The following is a 19,212-nucleotide window of genomic DNA, read 5'->3' as shown; positions in this document are numbered from 1 at the left end:
AAATGCGGCAGTTCACAGGTCCCCTCCACAGACCACTGAACACAACATTATTACACAGTTGATTGAGGGCTTTTAACCCTTCAGGATCTATCCTATGTACCTCATATATTTTTGCTTGTGAAGGATATCTGTTTGTGCCTTCCCTAAAGCCCAGTTTAAATCTAGTCCAAGTAGGATTTGAATTGAGGATTAAGGGCTGCAGTACCTTTCTTGGATAGGTGAAAACCACTCCTTCGATATACATCCTTAGCCATTCAAGTCCTTTATGTACCCCAAACCTTCTTCCTTGCAGTGATAGTTAGCAATTGTTTATACACCATATGCTGTTCTGGATTCAGATCGCATACACTGGCATTCTGTCCAGTGACTCTAACCCGGGGGGGGCTAATCTCACTGAGGTCTATACTGGGGGCTAATCGCCTGCATGCACAAAAGGTACCTCGGGGGCTTACCCAATATAAACACACACAATTACTGGGATTATACCTGGGGACTTGAATACAGGAGCTTATTCCCTACACAAATAGCAACATACACACTTTGATTCAGTACATCATGGTTCCAGGTACTTAGGAAAGTAAGTTTATTTGAGTAATAGGAGGATATAGAACAAATAAAATCAGGTCATACAGAAGAAGTAATGGTAGATAATAACAATTGCTACATATATATATATATATATATATATATATATATATATATATATAAAAAGCTTACATGTTTCCAAAGGATCAGCCTGTGCTATCACGTCCAGAAGTGTGCTCCCCCTATTTCTTTAGCTGTTAATTCTGCTTATAAACTAAATGCTTGGGAAAAGTAGTGATGGTCCTTCCTTCTGTGTTCTTACCTATTTCAGGCATAGCTGCGGGGCCTTCACTCTTTCTAAGCTTTAGTATAAGTTTATTGCTTGCTTTCTCATCATAGATCTACTGGAATAACTATAATAAATAGATTCTTGCCTGTTCATAAGCATTATGCAGTGCAAAACAGTAAATATGAGTTCACTCAGAGGTTGGTCTGTGGCCTTCAAACTAGTCTGTGTCTGGGTGACAACTCTGAATCCATACAGCCTAACCTCGACATACATCCTCAGCCAAAGTGACAAAAAATGACTCCAACATATGCCCATAGTAAAGTTGAAGAAAAAGATGTGTGAGTGAGTCTCAAACCACCTTAATAGACCGAGCACAGCTTTCTTGCCCAGTCTTCCTTAAGAGCCAGACCTACAAGTAATCCCGGGTGAAGGGAGGAGCCCCTCACCAGTGTACAAGAACTTGGGGCCTAGAAGGGTTAGAGAGGCCCAGGGAAGCAGACGGGGGCCCATTCTATGCAAAGACCTGCTATGTATAAACTTGGTCCAGTATTCTTAACTCTTTACCAACAGATTTGTGCAGTAAGATGCACTAAACTATATTTTAATTAAGTTTGGTAATAGCAACAAATGTGCTATGTTCAAGAGTATTGTTATACATCGATTGGATCTGGGAACATGGTATTGTTCTCTCACAATGTTTTGTTTTCCCTTATTTTCTTGTCTTCTGACTCTTTGAATGTAAATGTATCATTCACCAATGGGATTTGGGTGGGGAGGGAGGGGATATTTGAGTTATTAAGCTTATTTAAGCTCATTTGAATTTAGCTCATTCGAGTCTATGATGAAGATATTTGTATGATATGTGTCAATGGACAGTATTTTGTTTATATAGACTGTTTCTGTATTGGAAAAACATTCTAATAAAAATATTATATAAAAAAAAGACCTGCTATGAGTGATGTCTGTGTGCTATCTGAACTTAAGATGAGCTGCATTTGTTTGTTTCACTGTCTTTCATTGTAAATGAATTTTACATACAGGAAACAGCCAGAGTCTGCCTCCTTCTTCCTTCTGGCTGTCTTCCAAGCCATTATCGCCAAGTTACACATATGTCATTTTGCTTCCATAAGATATGTCACTTGCTGAAGAAATTAGAGGATAAAAATGACTATAATTTCCTATCCAAATGGAAAATGCTCACAATTCCCTTAATTCTAATCCTCTGCCTTAGAATAATTACTTCTATATTATGCTGTATATAGATGTGACTGGATGAAAAAATGGGACGAGGTAGAGAGGAGAATAAAACTTCATACTAATGAGGGAGAAAGGTCAAAGCAAAGTGTCCTACTCTGTAGACATATGACCCTTTAAGGTTTTTTTTCAGACCTTAACATGCATGTGAGACAAACACTGCTTGTTACTTCCTTCTAAATATAAAAGTGTTTCTGATTCTATAATTTAAAGATTTATATTAAATCCTTTTTTTCTCACTGATTTTTAAGGATTTGGGTCTTATAAATGGCTTTTACCATATTTAAGTGAGGCAGCATGGAGACTAAAATGTGGGCAAGCAATTTAGGCTTGCTTTTTTGAATCTGAACTGACATCATGCATAAGTAAGCTAAGCATTCTTCCTCTGCCCAATTCAAGATGTTGCTGAAGTCATGTAATAATATATTGCTCTATTCTGGCTAGAACTGGTATAAAACGGCATCTAAAGGAATAAAAGTGTTACACATCCCGGCCGTGGTAGGCCCACGCCCAGGCCTACTCACCCCAGGAATCCAGCTGCCAGCTCCGGTTCATCTTCACTCGAGGCGGTGGGCAGCCGCCTTCGTCCCCAAGCGCCTGCAGCCACCTCTGCCACTTCTGACTCCTGCATGGTTCCTCCCTGCACCCGGCGGGTCTCCCTGCACGGGCCGCGGAGTGATCCGCCGCCCTGCTTCCTCTGGGCCCTGGCTTAGGGGCGCGCGAGACTCACGTACTCTTAAAGGGGCCGTGGCGGGAAAGTAGCCCGCAGCCCCAGATGATGACATCACTGGACCTCTGTATATAAGGCAGGGCCCAGGCACTTGCTCCCTGCCTTGGCAACAGGTCTCCACGATTGCCCGTGTTCTCGTTCCTGGTTCCTGTTCCTGTCATCGTTCCTGTCTCCGGTTCCTGTCGTTGTTCCTGGTTCCTGTTCCTGCTTGTTCCTTCATCTGCTCCTAGTACCCTTGGACTAATTCTCTAGTATTGATCCCTGCTTTGTCTGGACTACACTTGGACTGATTCTATGATATTGACCCCTGCTTCATCTGGACTACACTTGGACTGATTCTCTGTTCTTGACCCCTGCTTCATCTGGAATACGCTTGATCTGATCTCCTGGCTCTGACTTCAGCTCTGCTTCCAGTACTGTGCCTTCCTGTCGCCTGCCCTGACTCCAGCTTGCCTTGGACTCTCCTTTGGTATCCTACGGACCTGGCATCTCAGGCTTCAGCCTATCTTAACTGGACGCCCCCTGCTCTCTTCTGTTCCTGTTGGCGTCTGGGTCTCTGGAACCCTGCCTCGTCCGGACTGTCCTCAGCCCTCCAGTACTTCTGCTGGTTCCTGGCGTACCCTTGTCTACACCAACTGGGAATCGTCACACGGAGGCTCACCTAAGTCCAGCCGGCCCCAGTACCCAAGGGCTCAACCTAAGGGAAACGTGGGCTGGTTTTGGCAAAGCTCCAGTCGGTCTCCGTCTCCTAGCCTGCTCTGCCTCCCGACGGTGGGGACCCATAGGGCTTGCTCTGTGGGTAGCGTCAACCCCACCTCGGGTCAAGAGTCCACCATCAGCGCAACAAAAAGGTGTTTGTGCATCATTTCGGAGGCACACAGAGACTGAGTCCTGGGCTTTTAACACAGGATGTGATATTTTTATTCACAGGAACGGTAACTTTCAAACCGGTGCACATGCATACATTTGCGCACATACATCAGCCCACGCCCAGGGATGCAGCCATTTTATAACATACGCATGCATATATACGAATGTTAGAAAATAGCTTGGTCGCACGCACATGTTGTGCCAAATTGTAAGTGAGCATGCACGTGACTACATAAATGCTGCTTCTACTGCATAAATCGGGATTTTTAAAAGGGGTGTGTACTTATGCTATTCCCAATTTTACCAGTTTGTCCTCAGTTAAGAGATAGTTCCTCCTCACACCCTTAGTTTAATAGCTTACGCTTCCCCTAGTTAGCCCTGACTAGTTTTCTTTCTTTTCTAACTTAATGTCATCCATAGCAGAAGTAAAGGAAGGAAGCCTTGATGCGTATGTGGTCACATCAGTATTTACATGCAATCTTGGGTTCATACCCTGAAACACTCACGTCTCACCCAGATCACACCCACACCCCACTCTTTTTTTAAAAACTTTCGAGATGTGTGCACTGCAGGAGATAAATGCGTATATCGGCGGCTTTTAAAAAACCGCTTGGTGCAGACGAGCCCAAACTTGTTCGTGCATCCCCTAATTAATGCATGTGACGGGCTCTTAAAATTCACCTCAAAGAGGTAATTTTCAGTCGTCTGTGTAGGGCTAAAATCTGTGCTCACCGATTTACCCCTAATTTTCAAGATGTATTTATGCACATAAATCCTCTTGGAAAATTTGCAGGTGTGCGTGGAATCAGTGCAGCAATGTACACACAAAGTCACATCTACTCAAAAATAGATGTAACTTTGGGCATGTGGACTTAAATGCATACCTTCAAAACTCAAAAGTATGTGTGTAAATCCTTTCCCTGCCCTCAAACTCAGTCTCTCTCCCCCAGAATTCCTACTTTACTATGTGCAAAATCATGTTTTGTATTTTTACGCACATAGACTCCAAACTGATTATCAGCTGGGGATTTATATGCAGAAATGTGGGTTTCTGTGCATAAATCTTTTTGAAAAGTACTCCCATTTCACAGAAACTTGTGAGAAAGTGTTTTCAGTGGCTGGCCCCATACTTTGGAATGCTTTATCGAGAAACTACATTTACAACTTCACATTTACAACCTTGCAGTAAAGCATTTCGTAAATCCTTGAAAGCCTTCTTGTTTCAATAGGCTTTCCAATTAGATTTTTAATCCTCCCTTGCAGATTAATCTTTGGGATTTATTTACTTATTATTTAGTTCATGTTATGTTTGTGTAATGTTTTAGCCGGTGATTAATTGTATATGTTTTAGTATGTTCATCACCTTGAACATGGAAAAGGCACATTACAAATCATATAAAAACTAATTATTTAATGAAATCTATCTTTTCTGTAATTTTATGGATGACTCAGTTTTAAGTGAATCAGGCCACAGACCCTAAATAACTATGTATAGTTTTTTTCCTAATAAATATTTGCTTGGGTCAGATTTTCCATGGTCAAAGACATAGTTCTTCACATTTAAAATTATTAGGCTTCGTTTCCAATCACAGTGCACACCCTTTATCAATAGAATGATGAAGAAAGTTCTGAAAGACTGCTCCTCTAAAAATTTATCTTTCTTCTCATACAGAATCAGATCTAATGCAGTTGCTGACTTATGTCCAAACACACAGAAAATGTAAGCTGACTGAATTTGTCAGTGTAGACTCTAAAACATAAAAAGGAACTTAAACTGTTAAAAATGTAATTGTATTGTTTTAATCTTTTTTATTTTGAAAGCTTCTTCAAAAGAAGTAAATTATATTGTATATAAATAAAAAAGATCAAAGAAGAACATGGACATATATTACAAGTGCAATTCATCAAAAGTAGTAGACACTTCAATCTAGTCCAGCAAATGAAAACGCAAAGGTTTATAGAGTTATAGGAAGTAGGCAATTTAAACATTCTATGGCACAAGGTCATCTATAAATGAATCCAAGCAGATGTCCTGTTTTATTCTCCTTCTTTTAATCCATCTGAATACATCAAATGCAGATTAATATCAATCTATTCTGGTGACAGATTTGACTTTCAGTTCAGATTTTTAATAACGGAAGTCCACGAGCTCAACAGTATGCCTTTTAGACCATAGAATAGTAAAAGAACCCAAGCAGATCCAGCTAGGTAGGGAGGTTTTTCTATCCTTCATAAGTGCTATTCTGTACATAAGAATATAAGAATTGCCATGCTTGATCAGACCCAGATCCATTGAGCCCAGCATCCTGTTTCTGACAGTGGCCAGTCTAGGTTGCAAGTACCTGGCAGATCCCATAAAATGGATCTAATTCCTGTTACTCATTCTCAGGGACAGCAACAGCTTTCTTTAGTCTACCTGGCTAATAATGTGTTGTGGACTTTTTCTCCAGGAACTTGTCCAAATCTCTTTAAACTCTGCTATACTAGTCGCCTTGATCACATTCTCTGGCAACAGATTGCATAGTATGATAGTGTGCTTAGTGAAAAAGTACTTTCTATGATTTGTTTGGAATCTGCTAGTTATTCATTTCATGGAGCATCTCCTTGTTTTAGTATTATTTGAAAGAGTAAATAACTGTTCTTTATTTACCCATTCCGCCCCACTCATGATTTTATAAACTTCTTGTCATGTGGTGCTGGGCTGAAGACTGGATATAATCCCACAGATGCAGTGCAAGACTGCAAGGCTGGGCAAAGGCCGGGCTTCTGCCTAGCCAGCCCCCTTCCCCTGCAGGTTGAACCCTTGGGTTCTGGGGGCCGGTAGGGCTTGGCTGCAGTGGCAGTACAACATGACTGGAAGCTGGTCTGGTGCTGGGCTTGAAAGGAGCTGGATAAGCTGGACGAAACTTGATAGACTAGGCAGGCAGGACAGGCTGGATGAGGCTGGGCTGGCTGGAAAAGGCTGGACTGGTTAGGCTGACTGGGCGAGACTGAACCTAAGGACTGAATACTGGAGCAGGAGGTTAGTGAGATACTGAGCAAGGGCAGGGGCTGGATACAGACACAGACTGGATGAGTTTCGGGATGGGATAAAGGAGGTTAAAGTAAAAAAATTCAAACGAGATCAAGAGGATTATTCAAACAACAAAGTATATAACTGGATGGGAAAGAAGGGGGTGGAAAAGGGACAAAGGAAAGTACACTTCACATTCTCATCTGGGATAGTTCAAGCGGATCTGATGAACCAGAGGGAAGGAGAGGTGACAGGATCCTGGGCTTCGAAGTCTTTTTTACAGGAGTCAGGAGGACAAGCAAAGGAAAATGTCAAGGACAAAAGACAAGAGCGGTACAAAGAAAGCACCAGAGCCGAGATATACGAGAGGGACGCGACAGCAAAAATTACAAAGGCCAACATTCTATAGTCAGTCTTTCAGATGTGGTTTTAAGCCCTACACAGGAAACAAGTATTAGACAACGGGCTGTCATTTGTGCCAAGTAATTTCACAATTCTTTTGAGAGCAGGATTGCTTTACACCGCTTTATTAGAAAGTTAAATCTCCGCCCTACTTTTCCAGGGGAGTCCGCTGGCACAAGATCAATCAATAGTGAAAGTGAAATCAAGATGGAATCCGCTGGTTCCTGGGGATCCCTATGAGACAACATTTGAAATATCTTAAAGGATGTCTTCTCACATTTGAAGGACAAAGAAGCACTTAGTCCCCAGAGTCTGCTTTCTGGTTAAGAAAGACAACAAAATTAACAGATTCTGATGAAAAACCAAAACAATCTTTGTTAGGAAGGAGGGACCAGTACAAATCTGGAGTCCTTCCTAGAAATAAAGAAGAAAGGTTTCTGACAGGAAGGCTCTCTCCGAGCCAAACAAACAGCGACTAGGTAAACCATCTTTAGCATAAGCAGCCTCGTAAACCCATCTTAAAAGGAGTATATTGCAACCCCAATAAGAATGATAAAAACAATTTCAGCTTCCAAAATGGAACTGATATCCGAAGCAGAGAAGCCATATGCTTAACAATTCTCAAGAAGCAAGAAACATCCAGATGAAAAGAATATGACCTCTAGTGAGAGAGAAAGAGAAAGAGCCACATCCTGTGCCTTCAAGACATTGAGAGGAAATCCCATAGAGGGGCCTTCTGGCAAAATTCCAAAATCAAATAACAGATGCAAGCTCAAGGACATACCGAAGTCAGAGCCCCAATCTGTGAAACTCTCCAAATCAAATAAGGAAGTAGAGAATTTTCCAGCTTCTATTGCATAGCACTATGGCCTGAAAGTAACTCTCCTAAATTAATCATATAGGGGTAGATTTACAAAAACGGCGCGTTCGTGTACTTTTGTTGGCGCTCCAGGCGCAAACAAAAGTACGCGGGATTTTAGTAGATACGCGCGTAGCCGCGCGTATCCGCTAAAATCCGGGATCGGCGCGCGCAAGGCTATCGATTCCGTATAGCCGGCGTGCGCCGAGCCGCGCAGCCTACCTCCGTTCCCTCCCCTCACCTTCCCCTCCCTTCCCCTACCTAACCCACCCGCCCGGCCCTGTCTAAACCCCCCCTTACCTTTGTCGGGGGATTTACGCCTCCCGGAGGGAGACGTAAATCCCCGCGCGCCGGGATGCAACCTGGGGGCGGGTCCGGAGGGCGCAGCCACGCCCCCGGACCGCCCCGGGCCGTAACCACGCCCCGAGCCCGCCCCCAAAACGCTACATCCCGCCCCGAAAACGCCGCGCGGATCGGGCCCGCCCCCTCGACACGCACGCCCCCGACACGCCCCCCTCGGAAAAAACCCCGGGACTTACGCAAGTCCCGGGGGTCTGCGCACGCCGGTAGGCCTATTGAACATAGGCGCACCAGCGCGCAGGGCCCTGCTCGCGTAAATCCGGGCGGATTTACGCGAGCAGGGCTCTTAAAATCCGCCCCACAGAGTATAGAGTACGTGTATAGAGTATAGAATATATACTCTCTCTATATATATCTATATATATAGAGAGAGTGTATAGAGTACGTGTAGTGTGTATAGAGTACGGAAACTCACTGTTTACTGTTCCATGTAAAAGCCCCGGTCGGGCTTCTAAGACCAGGGCAATTTATCGTCTATGTAACCGGATTGATTTGTATCTAATACAGGAATTTCGGTATATAAAAATTGTTACAGTTTGGCTGCAGTGCAACCGCCTCACCACCAGGGGTCCCTCTAGTGCTGGCTTTCCTGACAGGCCCAGTCCATCTCCTCTGTCCACTCTATGTTCTGGGTGTGCCCTTATAACCCTGCCTGACAGTTGCCTCGGGGCTTCGGCATCGAGCTCTCCTGGGCTCCCTGCTCTAGCCTTGCGCGGCCTTCGGGCCTTTCCTTGCCTTGCCCTGCGCGGCCTTCGGGCCTTTCCTTGCCTTGCCCTGCGCGGCCTTCGGGCCTCTCCTTGCCTTGCGCGGCCTTCGGGCCTTTCCTTGCCTTGCCTTGCGCGGCCTTCGGGCCTTCTTCCTTGCTTTTCTTACCTGGCCTACGGGCCTTCTGACCTGCCTTGCCCTACTTACGGTGTGTGGCCTACGGGCCTTCTGACCTGCCTTGCCCCGCTTACGGTGTGTGGCCTACGGGCCTTCTGACCTGCCTTGCTCTGCTTACGGTGTGTGGCCTATGGGCCTTCTGTGTGTGTGTGGCCTACGGGCCTTCTGACCTGCCTGCCCCGCTTTCGGTGTGTGGCCTACGGGCCTTCTGTGTATGTTGTGGCCTACGGGCCTTCTGACCTGCCTTGCTCTGCTTACGGTGTGTGGCCTACGGGCCTTCTGTGTGTGTGTGGCCCTACGGGCCTTCTGACCTGCCTTGTCCTGCTTACCGTGCCCTGACCCAGCCTGAACCTAGACACTGCTATCTGCCGCCTGCCCTGACCCAGCCCGAACCTAGACACTGCTATCTGCCGCCTGCCCTGACCCAGCCTGAACCTAGACACTGCTAGTCTGCACGCCTGCCCTGACCCAGCCTGGACCCAGACAACTGCATCTTGCCGCCTGCCCTGACCCAGCCTGGACCCAGACCCTGTACTAGCCATTCTTGTCTCTCTCAACTTGGAGCCACCCTTCTGGGTGGTGTTCACGACTCCTGACCGGAGCCCAGTCGTAACAAAAATTAATTAATTAATTAATTAATCATACCATTTCAAGGGCAAAACTGTAAGACAATATTGATCCGGATCTTTGTGAAAACACTGGACCCTAAGAAAGAAACTCCTTGAGGGGAGGAAGATGTAGAGGGCTGATGCACATCAGACCTCGGAGATCTGTATACTACAGCCAGTAGACAAATCTGGAGTTACCAGAAGTAATAGCCCTGGATGCTCTGTGATCATCTGAAGAAGTCTTCCTATCATGGGCCAAAGAGCAAATGTAGAACAATCCTTCTATGGGCTATACCTGCCCTAGGTATTGATTCTAGATAAACAAGTATTGTTCTTCCGGCAGAAAATATTTGCATATTCTGACTGTTCACCACCAGATCCCAGAATGTTGGACTCCATTTCTCGACAATGCAATTGAAAGGCCCTCTGAGAAAGGCTCATTCCCCTGGATCTAAGGCACAGAGACTAATGTAGCCCGCTAGAACATCATCCCTGCCTGCGATTTGCAGTGCTGATAAAAAATTCATTTCTACCTAAGGAAAAGAATATTAATCTTTAACCTCCCTTGAGGACTCCAGATTTCTCTTGATGATCTATATATAGTTCCACCATGGCATTGCAGGATATTACTCTGACTGCCTGACCCAGATATAAAGGCAGCATAGCCAAAATAGGCTACAAGAGTCCGCTGATCAGTCATGCAACCCATGCCGGTTTGGATACCACTCCTCTGTCCAAGGCATGAGGCAGACAGTAGCCGGCATCTACCCAATACATACTCCTAAGTTAAACATTGGAGAGTCCCCTCCTAATGCTTTCTGGGCATCCTGCACTAGATGAAGTCCAAATGTCACAACAACACAGCCACTTGCTACCATTTGAAGAGCCATGCTCACAGCTTGAAGGACAGTCCCATCAGTCCTGTGTGTCCACAAGAATGGCTTCCCCTCTCACCAGGATGGTGGTCCTCTTGATCACCAAGTATTTGAAGGTGTCTACCCCCCAAGAAATCAAAAAAGATATGACAGGGTGAGAATCAACGCCTGCTCGCCAGGATCCTATATCCAGCAGGCTCTGCCAATGGAAGACTTAACTGGCTGCATCCTGGAATGCTGGAGATGCATCTTGGACAGAAACGCAAAAATTGTGGCTGATGTGCTGTTTTTGAAACCACAGGACAGCCCTAGAGTATCCTGCACCTGCCAGAAGCTGAAATTGCTATTCCAAATTAACCCTCATTTAGTCTGCATGAATATAACAAATAATAACCTGCACTCTCTACTGCACAGCTTCATTGCCAGCAGTTTCCGTTGAGCACAGTTTCCTGGTGCTTCAATCCAGCTGCCATTCCACTGTTGCCCAATCATCCTTATCATGGGATAGGTAGTCCACCCTCCAGCAGCCCTGCACCAGGGAAAAACAAAAAATGGCCACCATGGAGCTCAAGTCTCTTTTATTTTTTTTTTTTTTGGAAATGGGAGAGCAAACACAGGCTCAACTCATCTTTGCCTTAAAGAAATGGGAGTATACCATAAGCCTAAAAACAATTACAAGTTTGGAAACTGGAAGTGCAGCAGAGACAGAGGAAAGGGGGAGGAAGAGAGGGAGGAGAACTGGGTAAAGAAAAAAAATACAGATCCTATCAGCCATGCTGGAATCCTCCTGATCCTGGCACTGCTCTGTCGGAGGAGGGAGACTCTATCTGTTACCGTGAGAGCTGCCTAACTGCCTCCAAAACTGACCCAGAACTATAGTCAACCCGAAGGAGAGAATATATTACTATCTCCATGGAAGTCGTCCCCTCCTCATATTCAGTCACACTTAATCTACTAGATGGAATGCTTGTCAATCATCTGCTGGAGACAGAGAATACTGGCAGGCTGGTATCAGCATGGAGGTATATGACATCAGCGAGCTTGTTGATCTCTGTCTCCATCTGCTGGTTGGCATGCATAACCCACTGGTCTGACCTGGTCTGACTGGATGAAAAGAAACAGCTTGTTGCTATTCAAAAAGCTTTCTGCAGATAGTGATAATTGTTGCAACCCATATTAAGCTGCAGACGTTATCTACACTTCAGAGGGTTGTAGTTAACTTCTGCAAGAACATTAGTAGGCTAGGATGCCTGCCGATCCTCTCCCCCTACCTCTGGGATTAAGTAAAGGAGCCTGAAGGCAATGAATTAGGATCACTCCCATCCATGAGACAGTCTTACTGCCACATCACAAAGGCCATTTGTCCCAAAGACACCCCCCCCCTTCCCAACTGTAAATATTACACCCACTTCCTGTTAGCAACCCCGATTCTAGATATAATTCTGAAAATTTGTCATTCCTCAGCTCCTTGCTCTCTGCTGGTGGCCCACTTGACCTCATATCTTACCCTGTGGAGCACATGAGTCAAAACAAGATCAGAAGTGATCCTCCAGTGATCATTCAAAAAATGTCAGCTGACCTGAGGCTTCTCTTTGCCCTGCACAAACCCAGGACTTCTGCATAGTATGGTATTTGAAACTTGAGTCATTGAGTTATCCTAAATTCTTTTTTCTCAGCTTATTATGTAGATCCATACTCTGATATCAGTGAAGTTCATAACTGGTTACATTTTAACTCTGAATCTAATGTAAATTTTTTAAAGGGTTAATGAGTTTCAATATCCCATATGCCTTGACATTATAATGTGTCTACTATATATGTCATGATCCATCATAAATATTAGTATTTGCCAAGTCCATTGAATATCCTCTGAAGAAAATTAGAGGATGGAAATTAGAATGCTTGCTACCTTCCTAAAAATACTCCAGAAAGATTGCTTACTATGTCATTATTTTGAGTTTACTGGATTTTCTATCCTTGCATTTTCCTTCAAACAGCTCAACTAGTTTATAACAACTGTGTATGTAATTTCCAAATAATTTATGAGTTGCAAAAGGACCTATAAAACCAGCAATGTCAGTCTGTTCCTGAACTATAACAGGCTTGATTGCTAAATTGAGCCTAACATTTATGATTCAATTAACAAGAGTTTTGACTGTTTAATTAAAACTGTCTGATAACCTTAATATCAAGTAACTATTAAATTATGGTGACCTCTTGGCATTTAAAGGGAAAGACCTGTTTTAATGACATCTTCTTTTATAAAAGTCTACTAATTCTAACCATGTTTACATTTCACATTAGAAAAATAAAACATTGCTCTTCTTACCTAATCGAATCTTCATTAGGTAGAGGACTGGATGACCCAGTGGACCAGCACAAGGTTATAGAGTCTTTACTTCAAGATCACTAATTCAAATCTCACTCAGATCAGTGGTGACAAAGTAATTACCACCTGAAAGCAATTTGATGGCTGATATAAAATGAATTAGTAGTATCAAACAAATTTGAAGTGAAAAGGTGCCCAATCACTAAAACTGCCAAGGCTCTTGCTGGGCAAGTCCTCATAGTTCCATGCCCTAGTTCTATTTGATGCTGCTTCAAATGAATAGGACTTGGAGTTGGACACAGGGCTCCAACAATGCAGTTAAAAGCCTGAAATTGGCAACAGCTGGACACACACACATGCACTGTGAATTGAGGAGGAGGCAGTAGCAGCACCATTATGGGGACAGTGAGCACATACAGTTCTGCACCACACATTATTGGCTGTGTCCCACTTGGCTGGGGAACAGGGGTGATTTGTCCTGTTGGGGGATTAGACATTCCCCTGTGGGCTGGTCACTGGTGGTGCTGGCCAGTGCTGTTTGGGAATCAATGTACCGTACTGGCAGGATCATCACCCACAGTCCACCCCTTTAAAGTCACAGGGGTACCTAGTCGGGCAGCAATGGAATCACCACCAGCCCATGAGTCTCTGCACATTAAAGGAGGCAGTATCAGAAGGATACATTGTGCCACTGCTGCTATTACTTCTTCAAATCAATGGCAGACAGTACAGGCAGTAAATTGAGATTGGCGGGAGGTTAGAGGGAGACAGACTATGGGGGTGGGGGAGAGGAATAGACTGAGCGAGGGTGACAATAAGGCCCCTCCCCAGCCCAATTTTTTGCTACAAACCGCCCCTGGGAGGAGAGAGCACTGGAAAAAGTTTATTGTCAAGTTCTGAATCAGAGTTTATTAAACCCATTTTCTTTCAGGTTCTAAGCAGAATTTATTCTAAACCATGGGGTTAAGAGAAACAGGTATGTAGGTTCTCTTCACCACAGGGATTCAAAATTCAAATGCAAAGCTCCCACAGAGCTTAGAGCAGGGATAGTTCAGTCTCTTAGAACCAAGTCCAAGTACTTCAAAGGACTCACTAATGGGAAGGGGAAGCACTGGGAAAAGATGAGTGAGGCTTAAGGGGGAAAGGACTGGGAGAGGATAAATGAGGCCAGTTGGGGGGAAAACATTGGGCTAGGAAGATGAAGAGAGACTGAGAGGGAAAAAAAGGGGAAGATGAGGAGAGACTGAAAGGAGGTGATAGAGAGCTTAAATGCAGCTGAGAGCCAAAGAGGGGTGGGAATGGCAAACAAGAGATTGAGACTGAGGAAAAAGTGAGAGGGAGGGAATTGATAGGAGATCAAAAATTGAACATAAATATGGAGAGGGGAGGTGGAAGGGTATGAGATAAAGAGGAAAGATGAGGAGAGGTGAAGAGGCACTGGATAGCTGAACAACAGAGATGGAGAAGAGAAAAATGAAATAAGAGAAAATTTTGCTAAAAGAGGTAGGAGAAGGACAAAAGGATAAAAAAAAGGAGATACTTATTGAAAGGTAAAATGGAAAGGAAACCAGGAAAAGGATTCAGAAAACAGAAAAGATGCCTCAGTCTTATGATGCACAAATATAATAATTGAACAAAGACAGAAAAACAATTTTTATTTTTGATAGGTATTGCCATATGTAACACTGTACAGTATTAGGCTATGTCATTTCTGTACAATTAATTGTTTAAAATTATATTCATGACGAGGATGTGATGTCAACAATCATGATAACAGCTTAAAACTGCAGCTGCTACTGGGCTCAAACTGAATCCAGTGTAATCAACCATCATCTGAGTTCTAAAAAAAGAAATTCTTCCATCCCTAAAATATCAGAGGTCAGCTAAGTGTGTCAGCAAGACAAAAAAAATTCTGATCTGAAAGAGCAGTTTCATTCATTGGGGATACATAGGAATAAGGCCTCACTGCACTGAGCTTCCCCTGCAAGCATGGCCTAACTGAGTCAAGGAGAGCAGCTTGTAGGCAGTGAGTTTATTACACCTGATACCTGACTTACCAAAAACGATATGCAAAGCTAATTCCAGGAACTGAAATATGAGCATAAAAGTGATGTTTTCAGTAAAACTGATGATATGCATGGGGAAATTACTGGACCGGGAAACAAGTGATAGGACTCTGAGCGGAAGCTTGATGAACAAGTTGAAACCATTGCAAAGTTACAGCTAAAATTAGAGAGTACAGAAAAAGCTAAGGATGATCAAACCTTAAAAACTGATGATATAGAAAACCAAGTAAGACAAAAAAAAATTAGAATCAGATAAGTTCAGAATAGACTAAGTTCTCTTTGGTTGAGGATTTAGTAAATGAAATAGTCAGGATGATACTATTTCTAGAATCAGCAATAGAAAAAAAAATCTATTAAAACTTGAAAAAGCATAGCAGCCAGCAACTTATCTTGAGATCTAATAATGAAATTCCTCAATTATTCAGATAAAGTAAACATAATCCACAAAGCTTGTAAAACTCCAGATAATTTTTAAGGGAAACCTATTCTGGTATATTTGAAAAAGTGTTCCTAACAACCCTCCTTAACCAGTGCTGGACCAGTCCACCTTAAAAACTACAAACACAGGGGGTCATTTTCTATCCCTATCACACATAATAGCTAGATAGAGGCGGAGTCGGGGCAGCGTCGGGACCGGAAGAGGAGAAATCGGGGCAGCGTCGGGGTGGACACCACAGAAACTTCACTGGCGGCGAAAAGGTAAGACCCCTTATCGCCGCCAGTAGTGCGCCCAATAGCGCCACCTTTCTTGGTGGCGCTATTGGGTGCAAAAGCCGGCAGCGATTACACCACGGTAGTGTGATCGCTGCTGGCTTTTGCAGGTCCACCCCCCCCCCGCTTCGACACCCCCCCCCCGCCCACCATTACCGCGCGATTCACAAACCGGTGCCATCTTAGAAAATCCATCTCACAGGTAACTCAATGGGTGGATCCTGGAGAGCAGGAATAAGAGTCTGGGCCCAACTGGGAACAGATAGGCTCCCGGGTCTCCAGAAGAAGGCAACTTCTACAAGAAGGTGAACACTGAAGGCAAAGAATTAATGGGGCGGATTTTAACAGCCCCGCTCCATGTTCCGGTCCCGGGGGATGGTCCGGAGGCCGCGGCCACGCCCCCGGAACACCCCCAGGCCGAAACCACACCCGCGTTGCCGCCCCCGAAACGCTGCATCATGTGCGGCACGCCCCAAAACGCCGCGTCGCTCCGGGCACGCCCCCGACATGCCCCCAACACGCCCCTTTTATAAAGCCCTGGGACTTACGCGCGTCCCGGGGCTCTGCGTGCACCGGTGGCCTATGCAAAATAGGCGCGCCGGCACGCGAGGGCCCTGCGCGCATAAATCTGGCCGGATTTACGCGCGCAGGAATAAGAGTCTGGGCCCAACTGGGAACAGATAGGCTCCCGGGTCTCCAGAAGAAGGCAACTTCTACAAGAAGGTGAACACTGAAGGCAAAGAATTAATGAGGCGGATTTTAACAGCCCCGCTCCATGTTCCGGTCCCAGGGGCTGGTCCGGAGGCCGCGGCCACGCCCCCGGAACACCCCCCCGGGCCGAAACCACACCCGCATTGCCGCCCCCGAAACGCTGCATCATGCGCGGCATGCCCCCAAACACCGCGTCGCTCCGGGCAAGCCCCCGACATGCCCCCGACACGCCCCTTTTATAAAGCCCGGGACTTACGCGCGTCCCGGGGCTCTGCGCGCACCGGCGGCCTATGCAAAATAGGCGCGCCGGCACGCGAGGGCGCTGCGTGCGTAAATCTGGCCGGATTTACGTGCGCAGGGCACTCGCGTGCCGGCGCGCCTATTTTGCATAGGCCGCCGGTGCGCGCAGAGCCCCGGGACGCGCGTAAGTCCCGGGGCTTTATAAAAGGGGCGTGTCAGGGCGTGCCTGGAGCGACGCGGTGTTTTGGGGGCGTGCCGTGCATGATGCAGCGTTTCGGGGGCGACAACGCGGGTGTGGTTTCGGCCCGGGGGTGTTCCTGGGGCGTGGCCGCGGCCTCCGGACCAGCCCCCGGGACCGGAACATGGAGCGGGGCTGCCGGCCGGCGCACAAAGTTAGGGGGGGGGGGGTTAGATAGGGCCGAGGGGGTGAGTTAGGTAGGGGAAGGAAGGGAAGGTGCGGGGAGGGCGAAGGAAAGTTCCCTCCGAGGCCGCTCCGATTTCGGAGCGGCCTCGGAGGGAACAGGCAGCACGCGCTGGGCTCGGCGCACCAGGTTACACAAATGTGCACCCCCTTTGGCGCGCCGACCCCGGATTTTATAAGATACGTGCGGCTACGCGCGTATCTTATAAAATCCAGCATACTTTTGTTCGCGCCTGGTGCACGAACAAAAGTACGCGATCGCGCAAATTTTTTAAATCTACCCCAATGTGAATACTGAAAAGAAATGCTGAGAAGTAAATACTGAAGACAAATGTTGAGCTGTGAATACTGAAAATAAATGCTGAGTATGAATATGGCTGAAGGTATTTTGTAAATAAATGTTTATATAAGAAAGTCAGAGTCCAGCATAAATCTGTCCTCTGGGGAGTTACAGTATACAATGACCCTGGTTTACTCTTTTATTCACTTGAGGATTTATTACTGCAAATTTCTTTATCAAGGATGCTCTATTTGTCTTCTTAGCACCTTCAACTTCATTCAAAATACTGTGGCCAAATTTTTGAGGCAAAGAAATATGATTCTGTTTTGCGGCTTCTTATTGCACTCCATTGGTTACCTGTTGACTGTAGAACTACATTTAAAATTGTTTGCTTAGTTTTCAAAGCGTTGGCTACAGGAAACCCATAACAATTGATCAATCTACTGTATCCCTATAAACTAGTTTATCTTTTGATTCTTCTCAACAGGGCCTGCTTCTAGCTCCTCCTCCTTCAAGGATTAGGTTAGAACATACATGTTAAGCAGCACAGTTAAAATGTGAGGTAAAAGAAGCTATTATAGCCAAAGTGCTGCCTTCAGCAAATGGAAAAAGGATCCAAATGAAAAAAATAGGAAAAAGCTTAAGTACTGGCAAGTTAAATGCAAAAGTTTGATAAGGTAGGCAAAAAGAGAATTTGAAAATAAGCTTGCCATTGAGGCAAAAACTCATAATAAAAACATTTTCAAATACATTCAAAGAAGGAAGTCTGTGAGGGACTGTTAGATGATGAAAAGGTACAAGGGATACTTAAGGAAGACAAGACCAAAGCAAAAAGACTAAATGAATTTTTGCTTCAGTGTTTATGGAGGAGAATGTTGGATAGAGATACATGCCGGAAAAGGTTTTTAATGCTGATGATTCAGAGGAACTGAAACAAATTATGGTGAACCTGGAAAATATAATAGTGCAAATTTACAAACTATAGAGTAGCAAATTACCTGGACTAGATGGTATAAATCCCAGAATTGTAAAGGAACTCAAAATTGAAATAACAAACTTATCATTGAAATCATCAATTTTGCCTGCAGAGTGGAGGGTGGCCAATGTAATGCCAGTCTTTACAAAGGGCTCCAGGGATGATCTAGGAAACTAGGAGTCACACCCAGGAAAAGGATCTAGGCATCATTATGGACAATATATTGAAATCCTTGGCTCAGTGTGCGGTGGCAGTAGTCAATGGGTGGATCCTGGATGACTTATTATAGCCGGAAAAGCAGTTTATAAATCATTTTAAACTAAATTAAATTTAAAATGTTAGGAATTATTAGGAAAAGAATGGAGAATAAAATGGAAAATATCATAATACCTCTGTATTGCTCCATGGTGCAACCATACCTAGAACACTGTGGGGCGGATTTTCAGAGCCCTGCTCGCCTAAATCCGCCCGGTTTTGGGCGGATTTAGGCGAGCAGGGCCCTGCGCGCCGGTGAGCCTATTTTACATAGGCCTACCGGCACGCGCAGAGCCCCGGGACTCGCGTAAGTCCCGGGGTTCTCCGAGGGGGGCGTGTCGGGGGTGTGTCAGGGGTGTGTCGGGGGCGGGCCCGGTCGTCGCGGCGTTTCGGGGGCGTGTTGGCAGCGTTTTGGGGGCGGGTACGGGGGCGTGGCTACGGCCCGGGGCGGTCCAGGGGCGTGGCCGCACCCTCCGTACCCGCCCCCAGGTCGCGGCCCGGCGCGCAAGAGGCCCGCTGGCGCGCGGGGATTTACGTCTCCCTCCGGGAGGCGTAA

Source organism: Rhinatrema bivittatum, chromosome 5, assembly GCF_901001135.1.
Source record: "Rhinatrema bivittatum chromosome 5, aRhiBiv1.1, whole genome shotgun sequence".
Taxonomy (NCBI): domain Eukaryota; kingdom Metazoa; phylum Chordata; class Amphibia; order Gymnophiona; family Rhinatrematidae; genus Rhinatrema; species Rhinatrema bivittatum.
Note: the sequence above shows the minus strand (reverse complement) of the source record.